At 38.7% G+C, this 19,787-nt stretch overlaps 3 pseudogenes; all 3 read left to right on the forward strand.

Moving 5' to 3' along the window:
• Window positions 1–19,787, forward strand: part of LOC114895867 — a 106,103-nt pseudogene that overhangs the window by 23,410 nt on the left and 62,906 nt on the right.
• On the forward strand, window positions 4,144–7,056 carry LOC114895868 (annotated as a pseudogene).
• Window positions 12,759–13,552, forward strand: LOC114895870 (annotated as a pseudogene).

Consider the following 19,787-nt stretch of genomic DNA (forward strand, 5'->3'; position numbering starts at 1 on the left):
TGTATTTGTTTTCTAGAATTGACCATAAGGATGTTAGAGGGTCTTTTTTTTTTTTTTTTAACTTATGTGGTTAGAAGAATGAGTTACAGTGTTGATTACAGATCTTCATTGCAGACCCTCAGTTTATGAGGTTAGAGAGTGATTTATAATGTTGACTATAGGTCAGATTGTCTTTGAGAAAGCTGTGCTTTCAACACCACAGGATTAAAAGGAAGAACCGAAAGGAAAAACAGTATATTAAAAACGACTCTCCTCCCAGCTCCTATTCTCAAACCCCACTCTCCCCAATATCCTGGTTTATAAACCAGTGGAAAATTGATGCTGGTGACTGATGGTCTTTGCCTCCATGTGCTGACTGCCTTCCCTACCGTTTTACTTTTCCCAAGCTTCTCCGTCTGTGCTTATAACTTTCACTCACGCTGGTTCTATCAGGATTATTAAACTGGCTGGGTCCTGCTTTGTGGTCTCTTCGAAAGGAAACTCATAGCTACAGCCAAAGACAATGGAGGAAATGTCACTTTCCCGGTTTTAGCACCACATTGCTAAGGGAGTTACACTGTGTCATGAAAAATGGGTTGGTTACCCGATTTCCAAGACCTCACTCATGGATGTAGCCCTCAGGAAATATCAATAAAGGCAAGAATCCAAGAAAGCCATATTCAACTCCCCGAAGGGAGTTATATTTTTAAGATAGTAAACTTTGAAATGTATTATGTATGATCCTTTTAATCATTATAACTGATTTCCTGATTATAGAGAGTGAAGTGGCCAAAAACACAAATAAAAATACAGAAGATAATAGTTTGGAAAAACTGCCATTTAAGTATTCATACTGACTGGGTGTGGCAATAATGTGTACTGCATACTTTTTCATAAATTAATTAGACATTTATTTTAGGTTTTAAATGGTCTTACTTTTATTCCAACCTCTTCCCTCATCCTAGAGTTTTCAAATTGACAAAAACTTTCTTAATTGTATCTCTACCTAACATGGATAATTTAGAAATTAGAAATTCTAATTCATCTGGTATAGAACAAAGTTACCAACATAAATGTGTTATTATTTTTCAGAAAAATTATTCTCCTGGGGAAAACCTATTGACAATGATAAACTGCCCAGATTTTATTCTTATAGTAGGTAATATAATCAGAAGATTTGGGGGAGTCAAGTCCTTAAGAAATGTAAAATATTTCTTTGGAGGAGTCTAATTATTGGCAAATTATAAGGATCTTCAAATGTGCCCCACTGTACAAATAGGCTGTATTTCCACTGAACTTGCCTAATGACCTTGTAAACTAAAAAATCCCCAGTCGAGTGGTTTTTCAGTGTCAGCAACACTAAGTAGATAAAACTTGAGTCACATAAGAACTCCTTAAGTGTGTATATGTTTTTCATTATAATGATTTGCTTTTTAAAAGGCATATCTGTATTAAATGTATATGTGAAACAGAATAGCCTTCTGGAAAGGGCTAACCAAATACTGAAGTGTAGGCCAGAGATGATCTTGAGGTGTGAACTCTGGGTGGTAGAGGACATTGCAGGAAAGGCCAATCACCAGAGGGCTAGAGTGGCGTTTGGAATTATTGTTGATTGTCCCTCCTACCAGTTTTTAGTTTCTCTGATTCATTAGGTAACAGAGTGAAACTTTTTATTTAGATCAGGGGATAAAAGATCTGTGGCAACTCAAACATGGGCTAGATGTCAGTTCATCTTTGCTGTATGAACAAGTAGCTCATTAAAAGCAGTGAACAGGATTATAATAGAAATGTGTGCTTTAGCATCAGACTAAAAATCTTGCAGCTATCGAAATGAATCCTTCCAGGTAGTCACCGTGTTACTTACAAGTCTTCCCTAGTCTTTTCATCCAGCTGGAATTTTCCACTTAGAACTCAACACCTTCTTTCTTCCTACTTCTGAAAGCAATGCAACCCATTCTTAAAACCAAAACCAAACAAACAAACAAACAAACTTCTATAGTTTTGATACTTGCTTATGCCAGTGTAATGTACGAATTTTGTTTATTCCTAACATTCAAGTTCTCTATTTAGATCAGCTTTGCTCCTTTCCATCATTGCCTTAGATCCCAGTTCTGGGTGGCACAGGCACCAAAGCTTGGTGCAAGCAACAGTGAGGATTAGGGGTGGGCAGCGGTAGTGGGTAAGGGAGGCTCAGAAATGGGCCATTAGCCGGGAGCTAATAGACTCTCAGGTCAAAGTGACATTAAGGAAGTGAATCTTTTAACTCTTATGTCCCCAAATCTCCTCTCTTCCTAGTTGTTTCCCCACCCTGGGAGAGGGCCAGTTATGAGACCAAATCCAAACAGGGACAAGATAATATAGTAGTCCAGGTCCCCTCCAGCCATGGAAAACAATGGAAACTCAGAGGACTAAGATGGGAGCTGTCCAGGATTAAGGTGAGGGGTACTCAGTGTTAGAGGCAGAGCTGGATCCTTCAAGCATTTCTTTTGGAAACTGAGCTTGGAAAAAAAAAAAGAGAACAGGACCTAATCCCAAAGTTTTGTGACTTGGATAACAATGTGGGAACCATGAGGTATTTGGATGGGTAGGAAGGAATGTGGCTTCCTTGGGTAGCTGGAAGAACATACAATAACTTCTGAACATTGTCAAAACTCCTCATTCTGGTCCATGGTTAGTTCCTCTCCTTCCATGTCTCACTGCAACCCCAGAAGTCTACTAGATAATTCTTCTGTACACTGATTTCTGGATTTCTCCCTTGACATGGATGCCAAGATACTGATTTTTATTAAAAGAATTACAGTCAAGAAATACTGCCGTATTTTCCTCAAATACCTGAATAATTTTAAGGTAGCAAGAGGCCACCAAGAGAACGGTTTTAGTCTCATTACACGTTGAATTAGGGAAGGTAAGAAGGGTATGTATGCCCCCTCCCCAATTATTCGTAACTGAGGTCCTGTGTTGAACCTTTCTTTCAAAACTGCTGCAACACAAAAAAAGTGCTACCTCGCTTCATCCTCTTACCCATCTTACCTTCCCTAGGCCTTTGTCACCCTACCTGGATTTCTCCTCAATGGCTTCCCTGACTCCAGTTTTGCTACTCTCCAAGCCAAACTGCATTTCTGCTAGACAGGTAAATTTCCTAAACCTCTGTGATGACCTATATGCGAAAAGAATCTAAAAAAGAGTGGTTATATGTATATGTATAACTGATTCACTTTTCTCTACAGCAGAAACTAACATGACATTGTAAATTAGCTATACTCCAATAAAAATTAAAAAAAAATAATCTGGGTTTTGGGGAGTGACCATCATAGTGCTCCACCCTGGGAGAAGAAACCGACTTTATACATTTGGAGAAAGCTACTCAGTGTCTTGGTTTTGTGTGATGAATCTGCGTGACACAGCTAGTTTCATTACTGAGGCTTTGGGCTCCAGCTGGCTCCACTAACAGGCATTCTGAAAAGGTTTTTCTAAGAGATTAACTCCATGGAATATTGAGGCCTGTCACCTCTCTGTTGGTTCTAATCTTTCTGACATGATTTTACTTGCCAAGGGTATGCATGTCAGTTTTACATTCATCACTTTGGTTGAAAATGTTTGGAGCAGGAAAACCAATTCTATGGCTGGGGCTTTCTAGGTGCATGGATTTCAGTGGCCTCAGATGGTTGCCACACCATAATTCCTGTAAGCTCCCAAGCTTCTTGTCCTTGAAGTTCTTTAAAAGCAAGCCTCAAAACCCTAGGAGATAATGTAAGCAATTGGTCAGGCTTCTACTGTCCCCTCTTCTTGATCCTAAACTAATTTAGCGTGATCTCATTTATTCTCCAACTTTTTATTGACAGCCTATTATGTATCAGGTTTACCCCCATGGAGAACACAGGGTAGTGAGAAAGTCAAATAACCAGACTGACAATAAAATAAAGCCTCATACATACCAATGACAGGTGCAGTGTAGGTTAGGGCTCTGGGGCCAGACTGCATTTGAACTCTAGCTCTGCCACTTACTGGCTGTGTAATGTTGGCCAGGTAACTTAACATCTCTGTGTCTCAGTTTTGCTATCTGTAAATGAAAATAATAATAGCACCGCCTTTCCACACTACCCAGACAGGGGTCCACATGGCTTGTTCTGCATTCTCATTGTAACTTAAAGGGAAGCTCTCACAATGTCCAGAGCCCTTGATGTCCTGAAAATGAAGCAGCAGGATGTCCTCATTCCTTGCAGCAGGAACCTACTTAGGTGGCACCAACCTTGACTCCCAAATGGAACAGTACATCTACAAAAGGAAAAGTGATGGCATCTACATCATAAATCTGAAGAGGACCTGGGAGAAGCTTCTGTTGGCAGCTCGTGCCACTGTTGCCATTGAAAACCCAGCTGATGTCAGTGTCGTATCCTCCAGGAATACTGGCCAGCGAGCTGGGCTGAAGTTTGCTGCTGTCACTGGAGCCACTCCTATTGCTGGCTGCTTCACTCCTGGAACCTTCACTAACCAGATCCAGGCAGCCTTCCGGGAGCCAAGACTTCTGGTGGTTACTGATCCCAGGGCTGCCCACTAGCCTCTCACAGAGGCCTCTTACGTTAACCTGCCTACCATTGCTCTGTGTAACACAGACTCTCCTCTGTGTTATGTGGACATTGCCGTCCTGTGCAACAACAAGGGAGCTCACTCAGTGGGTCTGATGTGGTGGATGCTTGCCCGGGAAGTTCTGCACGTGAGTGGCACCATCTCCCGTGAACACCCATGGGAGGTCATGCCTGATGTCTACTTCTACAGAGATCCTGAAGAGATTGAAAAGGAAGAGCAGGCGGCAGCTGAGAAGGCTGTGACCAAGGAGGAGTTTCAGGGTGAATGGGCTGCTCCAGCTCCTGAGTTCACTGCTGCTCAACCTGAGGCGGCGGACGGGTCCGAAGGTGTGCAGGTGCCCTCTGAGCCTATTCTGCAGTTCCCCACTGGAGACTGGAGTGCTCATCCCACCACTGGTCAGGCCACTGAATGGGTAGGAACAACCACTGAGTGGTCTCAAGCTGCTCTTCCACAAACTCAAAATGGAAACAGGTTGATGGAAAATAAACAGTTTCTAAAGAAAGAAAATAATAATAGCACCTAATTTATAGGATTATCTTGAAAGTTAATTGAAATGATGTAAGAAAAGTGCTTAGAACAATACCTGGCGCAAAGGAAGTACTCAGTAAATATCAGCTAATATATTCCAGCCCAGAGGAAAGGTGGGGTGCAATGAAACAGAGCACGGGCCAGCCGATTATTGTTGCTACAGACTAGTACATATGAGAGTCTGATAGCCAGAGTCCACTTTGACTGGTCATGGCATCTGTCCTGATTGGTCAGTACGTCCATTTTTTTTTTTTTTTGCGGTACGCCAGCCTCTCACTGTTGTGGCATTTCCCGTTGCGGAGCACAGGCTCCGGACGCGCAGGCCCAGCGGCCATGGCTCATGGGCCCAGCCGCTCTGCGGCATGTGGGATCTTCCCGGACCGGGGCACCAACCCGTGTCCCCTGCATCGGCAGGCAGACTCTCAACCACTGCGCCACCAGGGAAGCCCAGTATGTCCATTTTGATTGGTGGGGAATTAATTGTGCTGTATGGGTTGTTTATTATTATTTATATCATCCCAGAGTCTAAATCATTGGTCCTGAAACATTAATACACACCAGAATAAGTGGAATGCTTGCTAAAAATGTGGTTTCTTGGACCCCAGCCCAGAGAGTTTGATTCAGTTAACATGGAGTGGACCCAGAAATATTTTATACAAGCACTGCAGGTCTGCTGTCTGAGAAACTCTGATTTGGAGGGTCAGGGAAGGTCATCTAGAAGAAGTAACATTTAAACCAAGATGTGAAATTCTAGTTCCTGTAGGCAAGGAGATGGAGAGAGCAGAATGGAGTAGGAGATTCTTCTTCTCAGAGGGAACATTGTGGGCAAAGGCACAGAAGTTAAGGGAGAGAGGTTCAGAACGGCTGCAGTATTGAGTACAAGGGTGGAAGCAATAGGAAAGGCTCTGGTCATAAAGGCGTTGTAAGCCATGGATTTTTATTTTATCTTTGGGATAACGAATAGGAAATCACATATTTTAAGGAAGGGTGACAGGATTGTATTCACACACCGGAAGAGCTCTGGTTTTGTGCAAGGAGGAGAAGTCCAGCAAGTCAGAGGCAGGAGGCCAGCCAGTGGGTTCGCTAGTGAAGACTGTTACCTTGACAGGTGGCCTGTCTTCTGTCCTCACTTTTGCACTTGGCACTCTCCCTGACTCCTTCCTCTCTCGACCCCCTGGACCTCTCTTGACTCGTTTAGCCACTCAGGTCTTATTGGCTTTCTTCACATCAGGTGTGGCCTCCCTGCTCCTGTCTCTGGCAAGAAAGATGCACTGGTCTCAGTGCCTGGTCACATGGGTGCCTGAGTAAGAAGAGAAAGAGGAGGGAGAGGGTGGAGGTGACTCTAATGTAAGATGTGAGAGGGCAGGTCATGTCCATCTCTTTGTGGCTACAGAAGTGGCAATGTGTAGCAATAGCGTCTAGGGGAGTAGTATATAGTAGGTACTCAGCAAATACTTGCTGAAAGAAGGAGAGCTCTGCCTGCAACAGTGGACCCATCCGTAAATACCCGAGGGTAATTCTAACTGCTACAACCTTGTCATTGTCAATTAGGAGTCATTTTAATTCACCCGTTTGATCATACTTTCTTCTCTTTTTTTCTCCTTATTCTTTGCATATTTCCTAACAGGGAAAGGCGGTTGGACATCATTTTTTCATTAGTTAGTCAACCTCAAAATATTGTTATTTTAGCGATGCATGTTATCCTGCTGTTGTATCTTTGGCTTTTTGGAATTACTTTGCCAAAGCAGAGAAAGTACAAATCCTAGAAACCTGTTACTCTCTAAACTCGCTTCATAAACCAATCCAGAGTCATTTTCCACAATGGGATTGAGAAAGAAAGAACAGTCAGCAAAGAAGCCTAGCACTTACTAGCTTACCCTTCAGATCTCATCCTTCAGCTAGCACTTTGGTGCAGGATCCCAGGAGGGCAAGAAGTAGAGAATGGGGGTTAAATAAACTTCAAAACTGCTATAATTTTCCAAGGACCATGCTTTGAAACCCTGGGATTAGTCCCTGGAAAATCATTTATTTAATTATTAAGACAAAGTTATGGATAATGCTTTTTCCTCCACCTGACTGGATATTTGCTAAAGCTGAGTTGTACCCATTGACAATAGGGATTAGGAGGCTTTCGCTATTAAGTGCCAACTGTGTGTTTAATTGTTACTGCAAGAAAAATAGAATTTACTGGTAAACTGTGCAGAATTTGAAACAAAGTACCCTTTTTACTTTTGTAGGAATGTGGATGCTAACCAAATGTGTCCGCATGGTTTCAATTAAGTGGAGGAATGTTAAATGTAAAGCTAAATTGATGAAAATAACCAAACTTTCTGACAAACCTATAAATTGGAGTCTAGAACTCATTGCCCATACCGTATGGCAGCCAGAGAAACATTGCTAGATCATCAATTTTTACTTAATTTTTTGAGTTAGTTTATACTTGAAAAGAAAAAAGGAGTGCTAGGCAAGTAATTTAAATTCTTCGCAGCTATAAACAGAATATGCACATTGGATGTGGACTTTATTCTTCACTGTATGCAATTGAACTGATTGTTTATTCTTTTAGTAATTTCCTCAGAGAAATTTTCGGAAACCTAAGACAAAGTTTTCAGGGAACTTTCATGTCAACATTTTGGCAAATGATCTGGCAAAATGCTAGTCACTGGACTATTTTTCTAAACTCCTCCGACTGCTCCATAGCAATCCTTAGTCTTTTAAAATAATGTTTTAATTTTCCTTCCCTCAAATTTTTTTACTCCTTCAAGTTGCTGTCATGGTGAGATGACAGTGTTCTCAAAAAATTATGAGTTTGGAGAAAATTCTAAATTTCTTGCTGAAGACAGGATAAAATTACACAGTCAGAATCTAACTCTGTGCACGTTTCTGCATATGTCAGAAATTTCTACTATAGAAATTTACCTCTGAATACGTCTTTTTATTTTGTGGGAAATGGCAGGAAAGAAAATGTTTAAACAAAAAAAAAATGTGGAGGCTAGGGCCATCATCTTTACTGTTGTGATCTTCGTGTGATGTGAAATGGGCTCTCCTCGCTGAATCATGGCCCGGGAACTGTCCCCACATCTTGGTCCCCATCACCCTACAGATTCAGAGGCCTCCTGAGATCCTCTTGCTTAGAAAGTAGAACTGCCGCCAAATGTAGGGCAGAGTGTCTTGGTTTTCATGGCCCTGGCTCAGGTTCAGAGATTGCCAGATGGACCCTGTGTTCTAATTTGGTGCATTCCCAGCCAAGGGCCTATTCACAACCTATTTTATGCTGTAATTTTAACAATTTTTGTTTTTAATTAGATGATCATTCAGCACATGTTTTTTGTGACCACTCAATAAGTGTTATTTTTGCCAAATTACTTTTTGGGCACTGTCATGAAATGGCTCCTTTAAATGCTTTCAGATCAAGTTTTCAAACCTTTTCTTCAAACTCACCCAAAATTTTAAATCAGACATAATTAAATATATTACATATTTACATTAGACTCTATTTCAATTTTTCACTACCTATTTAAGTGACCTCCTGAGGGGGAAAATAAAGTAATCTTGTTTGAGAGTAGGTAACACAGTTTTCCCTAAATTTACCTTTGGATCTAGTTGTTTCTAACGGTTCTGACTTTACTCAATTAATATTGCTGCTACCACCCCATTAACTGTTATATTTAATATGTATTAAGATGCTCTATTGATAATAAAGTATTTGAGCATTTTAGGTAATGATAACCATCCAAAAGTTGTATCATTTGCACATTTGACTAGCTTAAACCTCTAAGGTATTCATTCACATCACAGATAAAAATGTTGAGCATTTGAGTTCTGTGATGAGCCACTGAGCATCTCCCTCCAAGTTCAGCTGATCTGAAAATACCTATCGTGCATTCTCTGCTCAGCCTTGGGATGCAAAGATAAAGAATATTACATGATCTCTGCCCTATTTAGAGTTCAATAGGGATGATAGTAATGCGCTGATTGATAAATATATTCCAGCCAGCTATGAATCCATTTAATGTTGTATTCCTTAGGTCACATTCCTGATTCTTTCAATTTATTAAGTGCCTTCTATATATCAGGCAATATGATAGGTCTTGTGAAAAAATAAAACATGGTCTGTGATCATTATTTCATCTATAAATTTATCCTGAAAGACTGTATCAAGGGTTTTGCTATAATCAATATCCCCTATGCCAGTTGATTTAGGATAGTTTCCACCATGTGGCTTTACTAAATTCGGATAGCCATAGCTTGTAGAGAGCAAGCGTAACTCTCAAGTTTAGGATGGTACCTGAAGCTTTCTGATACTCTGTCTCCTTAGACATCCCTTTGACTTTATCAAGCTCTTTTGTAGGTTTTATATTTTTCTTAATACTTTATTTTTAGAAAACTCCATTGTATATTTGTATTTCTTTTTTTAATATATACATTTATTTATTTATTTAGTTTTGGCAGTGTTGGGTTCGTTGCTGTGAACGGGCTTTCTCTAGTTGCGGCGAGTGGGTCTACTCTTCGTTGTGGTGCGTGGGCTTCTTATTGTGGTGGCTTCTTGTTGCGGAGCACGGGCTCTAGTTATGCTAGCTTCAGTAGTCGTGGCACGCAGGCTCAGCAGTTGTGGCTTGAGGGCTCTAGAGCACAAGCTCAGCAGTTGTGGCGCATGGGCTTATTTGCTCTGCGGCACGTGGGTTCTTCCCGGACCAGGGCTCGAACCCGTGTCCCCTGCATTAGCAGGCGTATTCTTAACGACTGTGCCACCAGGGAAGTCCTGTATATTTGTATTTCTCATTCATCCTTTCTTCTCTAGTCTTTCAAAGCTCCCTGCTCTCCAGTTCTATCCAGGACTTCTCAATTTTCACACTAGTGTTCAACCTTAAGTCAATTTATCACCCATTCCAACATTAGTACTTTCAAGAGATATGTAAGGACATCTAATAAATGTGTTGGACATGATATTTATCAGTTGTTGTACATTATCACTCTCATTATACATTTGCTTTAAATATACCTGAGATCACTTTTGTCTCTAGCCAAAAGAAGTTGTCATGTGTAATATGGGGTAAGAAACGTAACTCTTTACACCACAGAATCAAGGCCTGATAAATGCAAGATGATTATGAGGATGATGGGGCAGTGTATTTCAAAGAGGGGTTTTCAGGAAGGTCTTAATGTAACATTCTGCACTAAAGAAATACCATTAAGCCCACTTCATCCAATTTGCCCTTCAAGGCCCATTTAGAGTACTTATGAACCTTCCTATCACAGCATAAAATTTAATACAGTTTAGAAGGTTTTCCACTTGAGGGATGGTCAACCTTTTTATAATCCTTTAATTACAATTCTGTGCTGTCATTTTGGTGCAGAAGTGATAACATTCGGATCCAACAATCGTTTATTATTGAGGGCCTATTGAGTATAGGCTCTCTGATAGGCACTTTCATAATAAATTGTTATTCTCTATTTCAACAAGTATATTATCTTGAGAACTTATTATGTGTCAAGTTTGTGTACTATCTGGAAGATTAGATATTTTGTCTAAAATCTTGGGAGAATCCTGTTGAATGTAAAATATGAAGTTAAAGCCTCTAAGAAAGTTCTTTGTGTTTATTTTACCAAAATAATTGTGTGAAAGTTTCTCATATTCCAGAATCTTAGATACAGAACAACAACAAAACAAAATGAGAAACTTTTATTATAGGAATATTGTTAATATTTTTATTTGATTTTCGCAACAGAATACAGAATAAAGCAAAGATCATGTATGAGAGGAAATACATACATTTTTCCTTTTTACATTTTTTCTTTTATTTTTGTCTTTTTTATGCTTGAAAGTCACAACAATGTACAATGAATATAAACATACAACATACCTAATAATTTTGTATTTTATATGAATTTTAATGTCAATATTCAAATTCAAACAATGGTTTGGATGACTCCAATATATATATGAATGACTCAACTTTGATCACCAGGAAACTTGTGTAACTCACTTTTTGGTGGATTCCCTTATATTCGCCTTTCAAAAGTGCTGACTTGTCAGTGTTGGTTAAATTCTAAAAAGAGATCAGCATGGAACTCAGAATAGGCTCAGAACTCAGATAAAAAACCTTGTTCCTAGTTCTAATTTAGGCTGTAACATTAGCCGTATTCTTTTGCTTCTCCATATTTAGCATTGGTAAATTTCTATTGAATAACAATCTATAGGGATTCACTAAAAATAATTTTAAGAAGTTTAAAATAATAATGATAATAAAAAACAACAACAGCAACATCAGTAATATTAGCTAATATTTATAAGGCTAATTGTTTTAAATATACCCTCTTTTTATCCTTAAAGCACTTTATGATTGTAGGTTATCAATATTATCTCCATTTTATAGCTGAAGAAACTGAGGTTTCAAGAGGTTAAATACCTGCCATGTTCTTAATGCATATTTTATTGAGCCTCCTTTGGATTTTTTCTCTCCATTTTATTTGTCTTTTATGAATATTACAGTGATAATAGGTATACCTAAAAATCTAAAACCAGTTCTCAACACCATTGTTTGAAAGGTTTTGTGTAAATATATGTGTGTGTGTGTGTATTCATACAAATGCTTACCTAAATAGTGTATAAAATCTGATGTAACATATAAAAATACTAAAGAAATGCTAGACTTGAAATTTGAGACTAAAAATAATATTGTTCAATTGTTAGTAGCGTCAAAGAAACATTTGAAAATAATATTATAGAAGGTTAAACAAATGGGAGAGGCGTTATAATCTCAGGCAGTTTTTGAGATTTAGTGAGAAACCAATAGGGTCCTTGGGACAACCTTTAGAAAATGCTTTTGCACAGGATGACCTCTTTTTTTTCCTTCAGGCTGTAACAAAGGGCATTTTGTTAATAGAGCAATTTATGTCAAATCCTTTTTTGAGCTCAGGAAGACCAGATTTTTGCTCCCAGGTTGTATTTCTCTCATCCTTCTAAGGCCAAGGTTTGAAAAAAATCTCTAAAAGCAAGATTCAATAAATACACGGGCTTGCTAGAAATATTTAGTCACTTGGTCTTGTGATTGCAGCAAATCATTCACTTGAGCAGAACCCAAAGGGCTTGTATTTCCCATTATGGGAAATACAATCTGGGTAAGATGGAGAAGGTTCTTTAAGGGGAGAGGTTTGTGGGTCACTTCAAAGTTACGCATGCTTACCTAGGTTTCTCTCCTTGAGGAAACTCTGTTAGCATCAGCATCCATATTTCTGTTTTTAGTTTAGAATGCTCATTTCTCCTCCTCACTCAGCCCTCCCTTCCTGTTTTTTTTTTTGTTGTTGTTGTTTGTTTTTGTTTTTGTTTTTCTGATAGTTTTGCAGACTCAAAATGCCTCTCTCGGGACACAGTGCAGAGGTCTGGGATGTGATGCTGAACCACCAGCGGTGATTTAGAACAATCAAGACCCCCTGGATGTATTTTTATATTTTACCAGCAGTTTGATAACTAAGGACTATAAACTTTGAACGGTGATTCCAAGTCCCCGTAGACTGTCAGGCTTACAAGTCACCTTCCACACTATTTTATAGAGAATGACACTAGCTCCTGCCTTTTTTAAAAAAGTAACTTCTGGTTCATTAGAAATATTGAAACATGATATGTTATAAATGTTGAAAAACTATGATGGTTGACAGTATTTTTATGTATAAATTCCTTTTTAGGATGGCCTTTCCTTATTTGTTACTTACAGTAGCAAATAATCAGCCCAAATAAGTTATTTGAACGTACATATACATCACATAAAACCCATTAAAAAACTCATCATAGCTCTTTCCCTGCCACCGCGGAGTCGCGCAGAGGCAGAGGCGTGGGTGCACTCAAGATTCAGCTCCACCTGTAACCCACCTCCATGGCCGAGGAAGGCATTGCTGCTGGGGGTGTAATGGACGTTAATACTGCTCTGGAAGAAGTGCTGAGCCCCGCTTTCATCCGCGATGGCCTAGCACATGCCCATCTCTGTGTGCTTGCATCCAACTGTGATGAGCCTATGTATGTCAAGTTGGTGGAGGCCCTTTGTGCTGAGCACCAAATCAACCTGATTAAGGTTGATGACAAGAAACTAGGGGAATGGGTAGGCCTCTGTAAAACTGACAGAGAGGGAAAACCCCATAAAGTGGTTGGTTGCAGTTGTGTGGTGGTTAAGGACTATGGCAAAGAGGCTCAGGCCAAGGATGTCACCGAGGAGTATGTCAAATGCAAGAAATGATCAAATAAACAAACTGGGCTCTTGTTCCTCAACAAACAAACAAACACACATAAAAACTCGTCATATCCTTTTGGTATAGAGTGAGAATAGCTTTTCTCATGCAAAAAAAAAATGGATTCTATTTTGATTTTTAAAATTTAACAGACATTCACTGAGAATTGGCTAAATGCCTTGTACTCTGCTAAGTGCTGGAGAGTAAAAAACAACAGCTCCTGTAGTCAAGAAGTTTCCAGGCTAGAATATTTCATTTCCACAAAAGTAGTGCTATGCGATTAAGATTACATTAAATATTATAACCAAAAAAAGACAGTGATTTTCAAGATACGTTCTTAGTGGAACTACTGTTTAAACTGCAGTGTATTAATAGGCAATACTGCAAGGAAGTGTTCTGCAGTCAAGTAAGTTTGGAAAATGCTGATTAGGCAAATTTAAATCGGATTCTTTTTGTGCCCCTCCTCCAGGAGGCAGGGTGGTGATCAGCCTCCCCAATTTACCTGAGCTCAGAATTATTAAACACCTCCAGGAGCAGGGTCTTGTGGAAAACAATTTTTAACAATGAAATATTCATTTTTAATAACTTTAAAACTTTTGTTAAAGGACACTTGCTGAACTAGAAAGTTCCAAGTGACAGTTCTCAGGGGACTGAAAGATCTGCTGCGTGACAGTTTGCTTTCATAGTTGGAGAGCGCCCTGAGCTTGTCAACTTTTTACCTGACATGCTACTCCTCAGAAAATCCCAGCTCCTGCCTTGCCTTGTTTCCTCAGCCATCCCATAGTCCTCCGATGATAAGAGATGGGAAAAATAGAAAGGGAGTAACCAGGAACGTCACAGAGCGGTGGCAGGTGCACTGACACGAGGGCAAATTCCTTGGCTTGATTTGGAGAGCAGCTGGGTCAGGCATCACCCTATGAATCTCCTGGGGTAACTCAGCTCCATGACACTTTCATAAACCTGAGTATTTATTTTACCAAGTGAAATGTTTCTCTGAGGCTTTGTTTATATACAGGGATAGTGGAGGCAGCTGTGAGGGACGTGGCCAAGACATTCCAGGCACCAGCCCTGGCCCCTTGGATTTTCCTTGAACACAGACGCCTGTTTTAGGGGAGATTTCTAGTGGTGCTTTATAGCTTTCAAAGTGCTTTTACATAGTTCATTGCATTTGATCCTTTTATCAACCCCCTGAATTAGCGTGGCAGGTATCCTTTCCACTTTAGAGATGAGCAATTTAGGTCTAGAGATGAAAGCACTTGCCTAGAGTTACATGCTAAGGAAATAACCAAATCAGCATTAGGACACAGGTGCACTGCTTCCCAAGAATCACCTTGAGATTTAGTAGGTCGATGATGTGGCCAGAGGTTCTGCCTTCCTAACAGTCTCCTAGGTGATTCTGATATGGCTGGTTCCAGCTAGACCATACTTTGAATAGCAAGGTTCTAACCTAATTGCCTTACATAAATAAAAATTAATTGAAAATGTATGGGCAATTTATTTCCAAAAAGCCATCTTCCAAGATGTCACTTGAGTAACTCTGACTCATGATGGCACTAGATGTGTCTCTCTGGTCACTTAGCTATGTTGCTCATTCTTTCAGCCATATCTGTCATTTCTTTGGCCAGGGATGCTCCTGCCCTATGCTTTGCATTGAACACTCTCTTTTCTATTTCATATTCTTTATTCACATCTGTCCATCTATCTCCCAAGTTTAAATAGTTCATCTCATCTTTCTACTAATTTGGATCCATCTAATTCATCAAAATTCAAAATATATCTTTACCAAGAATTTCCCCCAATTGAATTAAACCATCCAATCCATATCTCAGGGACTCAATTAATAAATCTCTACAGATATGATAGGTATTAAATTTTTTTGGTAGCCTATAATATATTCTATGTAATACACACATTTGTATAGAGTAATATTTACTATAAGGAAAGAATAGATTTTTAAAAATATATTTATTGGAGTATAATTGCTTTACAATGTTGTGTTAGTTTCTGCTGTATAACAAAGTGAATCCGCTGTACGTATACATATATCCCCATATCCCCTCCCTCTTGCATCTCCCTCCTACCCTCCCTATCCCACCCCTCTAGAGGGGTCACAAAGCACCGAGCTGATCTCCCTGTGCTATGCGGCTGCTTCCCACTAGCTATCTCTTTTACATTTGGTAGTGTATATATGTCAATGCTACTCTCTCACTGCGTCCCAGCTTACAATTCCCCCTCCTTGTGTCCTCAAGTCCATTCTCTACATCTGCTTCTTTATTCCTGTCCTACCCCTAGGTTCATCAGAACCATTTTTCTTTAGATTCCATATATATGTGTTAGCATACAGTATTTGTTTTTCTCTTTCTGACTTACTTCACTCTGTATGACAGACTCTATGTCCATCCACCTCACTACAAATAACTCAATTTCGTTTCTTTTTATGGCTAAGTAATTTTCCATTGTATATATGTGCCACATCTTCTTTATCCATTCATCTGTCGATGGACACTTAGGTTGATTCCATGTTCTGGCTGTTGTAAATAGTGCTGCAATGAGTATTGGGGTACATGTGTCTTTTTGAATTATGGTTTTCTCAGGGTATATGCCCAGCGGTGGGATTGCTGGGTCATATGATTGTTCTACTTTTAGTTTCTTAAGGAACTTCCATACTGTTCTCCATAGTGGCTGTATCAATTTACATTCCCATCAATAGCGCAAGAGGGTTCCCTTTTCTCCACACCCTCTCCAGCATTTATTGTTGGTAGATTTTTGGATGATGGCCATTCTGACCAGTGTGAGGTGACACTTCATTGTGGTTTTGATTTGCATTTCTCTAATGATTAGTGATGTTGAGCATCCTTTCATCTGTTTTTTGGCAATCTGCATGTCTTTGGAGAAATGTCTGCTTAGGTCTTACGCCCATTTTTGGATTGGGTTGTTTGTTTTTTTTGAGTTTTGTTTAGTTTTTTTTTTTTTTTCAGGAGGATAATGTAGTAATATATTTCATAAGGCAGAAAAAAACACATTCCTTGACCCAAAAATTCCATTATTTTTAAGGAAGTAAACAGACAGCTATACAAATGACTTTTTTTTCACACACACACACTGTATTTTATTTTTACAAGAGATAAATAGACTGACACCAAGCATTGTAAATGGATGACCACAACAAAAGCAACAATGATTGCAATTACCAAACACGAAACACACTCATACTAGGTCATAATATTGACATGTTATGTTGTGTTTCCCACTTAGTCCAGTAATGCTCCACTGTAACAGCTCCTTTACTTTGCAGTGAAAATTGATTTGTATATTTTTTGCCTCTGAGTCCTTGTGGGATTTTTTCTTCTTTTTATTCAAACAGAAAGTCACAAAAATTATAATCATCCTCATCAGTTCACTCAGTGCCATGTAATTAATTTTTTTTATCTTGATCTTTTGTTAGCACTTTTATGAGTTCATCAGTTTTCCATTAGCGTTCTGAAAAGGCTTATTCATTCAGTTCAGCAGTATAGTCAGCTACCAGAAACCTGTACTTGTCAGAGTCTTTTCCATGAATTCCTTGAAGATGAAACCCTTTTATAGGAACATTTTTGCAAAAGCATCACAGTCCACCCAGAACTGTCTGTAAATGACAAGACTTAAAAATGACCACGGTTAACGATTTGATGACAGTTCATAGTAATGCAATTGACAGGGAAATTTAGTTATTTCTGAGATACACATTTTAGAGTAATAACTAGAATTATGACTTATAACATTATACCAAAACATATAAGATTTTTAGAAATTTCATGTAATGTCTGAAACGTTTATATTAACATATTTCCATACAAATAACCCAAAGAAAGTTTGCTATTAGTTGTTTTTTTGTTGTTGTTTGCTTGTTTATACTGCAGGTTCTTATTAGTCATCAATTTTATACACATCAGTGTATACATGTCAATCCCAATCGCCCAATTAAGCACACCACCATCCCCACCCCACCGCGGTTTTACCCCATTGGTGACCATATGCTTGTTCTCTACATCTGTGTCTCAACTTCTGCCCTGCAAACCGGTTCATCTGTACCATTTTTCTAGGTTCCACATATATGCATTAATATACGATATTTGTTTTTCTCTTTCTGACTTATTTCACTCTGTATAACAGTCTCTAGGTCCATCCACGTCTCAACAAATGACTCAATTTCGTTTCTTTTTATGGCTGAGCAATATTCCATTGTATATATGTACCACAACTTCTTTATCCATTCGTCTGTCGATGGGCATTTAGGTTGCTTCCATGACCTGGCTATTGTAAATAGTGGTGCAATGAACATTGGGGTGCATGTGTCTTTTTGAATTATGGTTTTCTCTGGGTATATGCCCAGTAGTGGCATTGCTGGATCATATGGTAATTCTATTTTTAGTTTTTTAAGGAACCTCCATACTGTTCTCCATAGTGACTGTATCAATTTACATTCCCACCAACAGTGCAAGAGGGTTCCCTTTTCTCCACACCCTCTCCAGCATTTGTTGTTTGTAGATTTTCTGATGATGCCCATTCTAACAGGTGTGAGGTGATACCTCATTGTAGTTTTGATTTGCATTTCTCTAATAATTAGTGATGTTGAGCAGCTTTTCATGTGCTTCTTGGCCATCTGTATGTCTTCTTTGGAGAAATGTCTATTTAGGTCTTCTGCCCATTTTTGGATTGGGTTGTTTGTTTTTTTTAATATTGAGCTGCATGAGCTGTTTATGTATTTTGGAGATTAATCCTTTGTCCATTGATTCATTTGCAAATATTTTCTCCCATTGTGAAGGTTGTCTTCTCGTCTTTTTTATGGTTTCCTTTGCTGTGCAAAAGCTTTTAAGTTGCATTAGGTCCCATTTGTTTATTTTTGTTTTAATTTGTATTTCTCTAGGAGGTGCTTCAAAAAGGATCTTGCTGTGATTTATGTCATAGAGTGTTCTTCCTATGTTTTCCTCTAAGAGCTTTATAGTGTCTGGCTTTATATTTAGGTCTTTAATCCATTTTGAGTTTATTTTTTGTGTATGGTGTTAGGAAGTGTTCTAATTTCATTCTTTTAATGTAGCTGTCCAGCTTTCCCAGCCTCACCTCTTGAAGAGGCTGTCTTTTCTCCATTGTATATTCTTGCCTCCTTTATCAAAGATAAGGTGACCATATGTACATGGGTTTATCTCTGGGCTTTCTATCCTGTTCCATTGATCTATATTTCTGTTTTTGTGCCAGTACCATACTGTCTTGCTTACTGTAGTTTTGTAGTATAGTCTGAAGTCCAGGAGCCTGATTCCTCCAGCTCCGTTTTTCTTTCTCAAGATTGTGCTGGCTATTTGGGGTCTTTGGTGTTTCCATACAAACTAAAATTTTTTGTTCTAGTTCTGTGAAAAATGTCATTGGTGGTTTGATAGGGATTAAATTGAATCTGTAGATTTCTTTGGGTAGTATAGTCATTTTCACAGTATTGATTCTTCCAATCCAAAAACATGGTATATCTCTCCATCTGTTTGTATCATCTTTAATTTCTTTCATCACTGTCTTATACTTTTCTGCATACAGGTCTTTTGTCTCCTTAGGTAGGTTTATTCCTAGGTATTTTATTGTTTTTGTTTCAGTGGTAAATGGGAGTGTTTCCTTAATTTCTCTTTCAGAATTTTCATCGTTAGTGTATAGGAATGCAAGAGATTTCTGTGCATTAATTTTGTATCCTGCTACTTTACCAAATTCATTTATTAGCTCTAGTAGTTTTCTGGTAGCATCTTTAGGATTCTCTATGTATACTATCATGTCATCTGCCAACAGTGACAGTTTTACTTCTTTTCCCATTTGGATTCCTTTTATTTTTTGTTCTTCTCTGATTGCTGTGGCTAAAACTTCCAAAACTATGTTGAATAATAGTGGTGAGAGTGAGCAACCTTGTCTTGTTCGTGATGTTAGAGAAAACGGTTTCAGTTTTTCACCATTGAAAACAATGTTGGCTCTGGATTTGTCATATATGGCCTTTATTATGTTAAGGTAGGTTCCCTCTATGCCTACTTTCTGCAGGGTTTTTATCATAAATAGTGTTGAATTTTGTCAAAAGCTTTTTTTGCATCGATTGAGATTATCATATGGTTTTTATCCTTAAATTTGTTAATATGGTGTGTCACATTGATTGATTTTCGTATATTGAAGAATCCTTGCATTCCTGGGATAAACCCCACTTGATCATGGTGCATGATCCTTTTAATATGCTGTTGGATTCTGTTTTCTAATATTTTGTTGAGGATTTTTGCATCTATGTTCATCAGTGATATTGGCCTATAGTTTCTTTTATTTGTGACATCTTTGTCTGGTTTTGGTATCAGGGTGATGGTGGCTTCATAGATTGAGTTTGGGAGTGTTCCTCCCTCTGTAATATTTTGGAAGAGTTTGAGAAGGATAGGTGTTAGCTCTTTTCTAAATGTTTTATGGAATTCACATGTTAA

The sequence above is a fragment of the Monodon monoceros genome, unplaced genomic scaffold, assembly GCF_005190385.1.
Source record: "Monodon monoceros isolate NGI ecotype Baffin Bay Population unplaced genomic scaffold, NGI_Narwhal_1 Super_Scaffold_15, whole genome shotgun sequence".
NCBI classification, from domain to species: Eukaryota; Metazoa; Chordata; class Mammalia; order Artiodactyla; family Monodontidae; genus Monodon; species Monodon monoceros.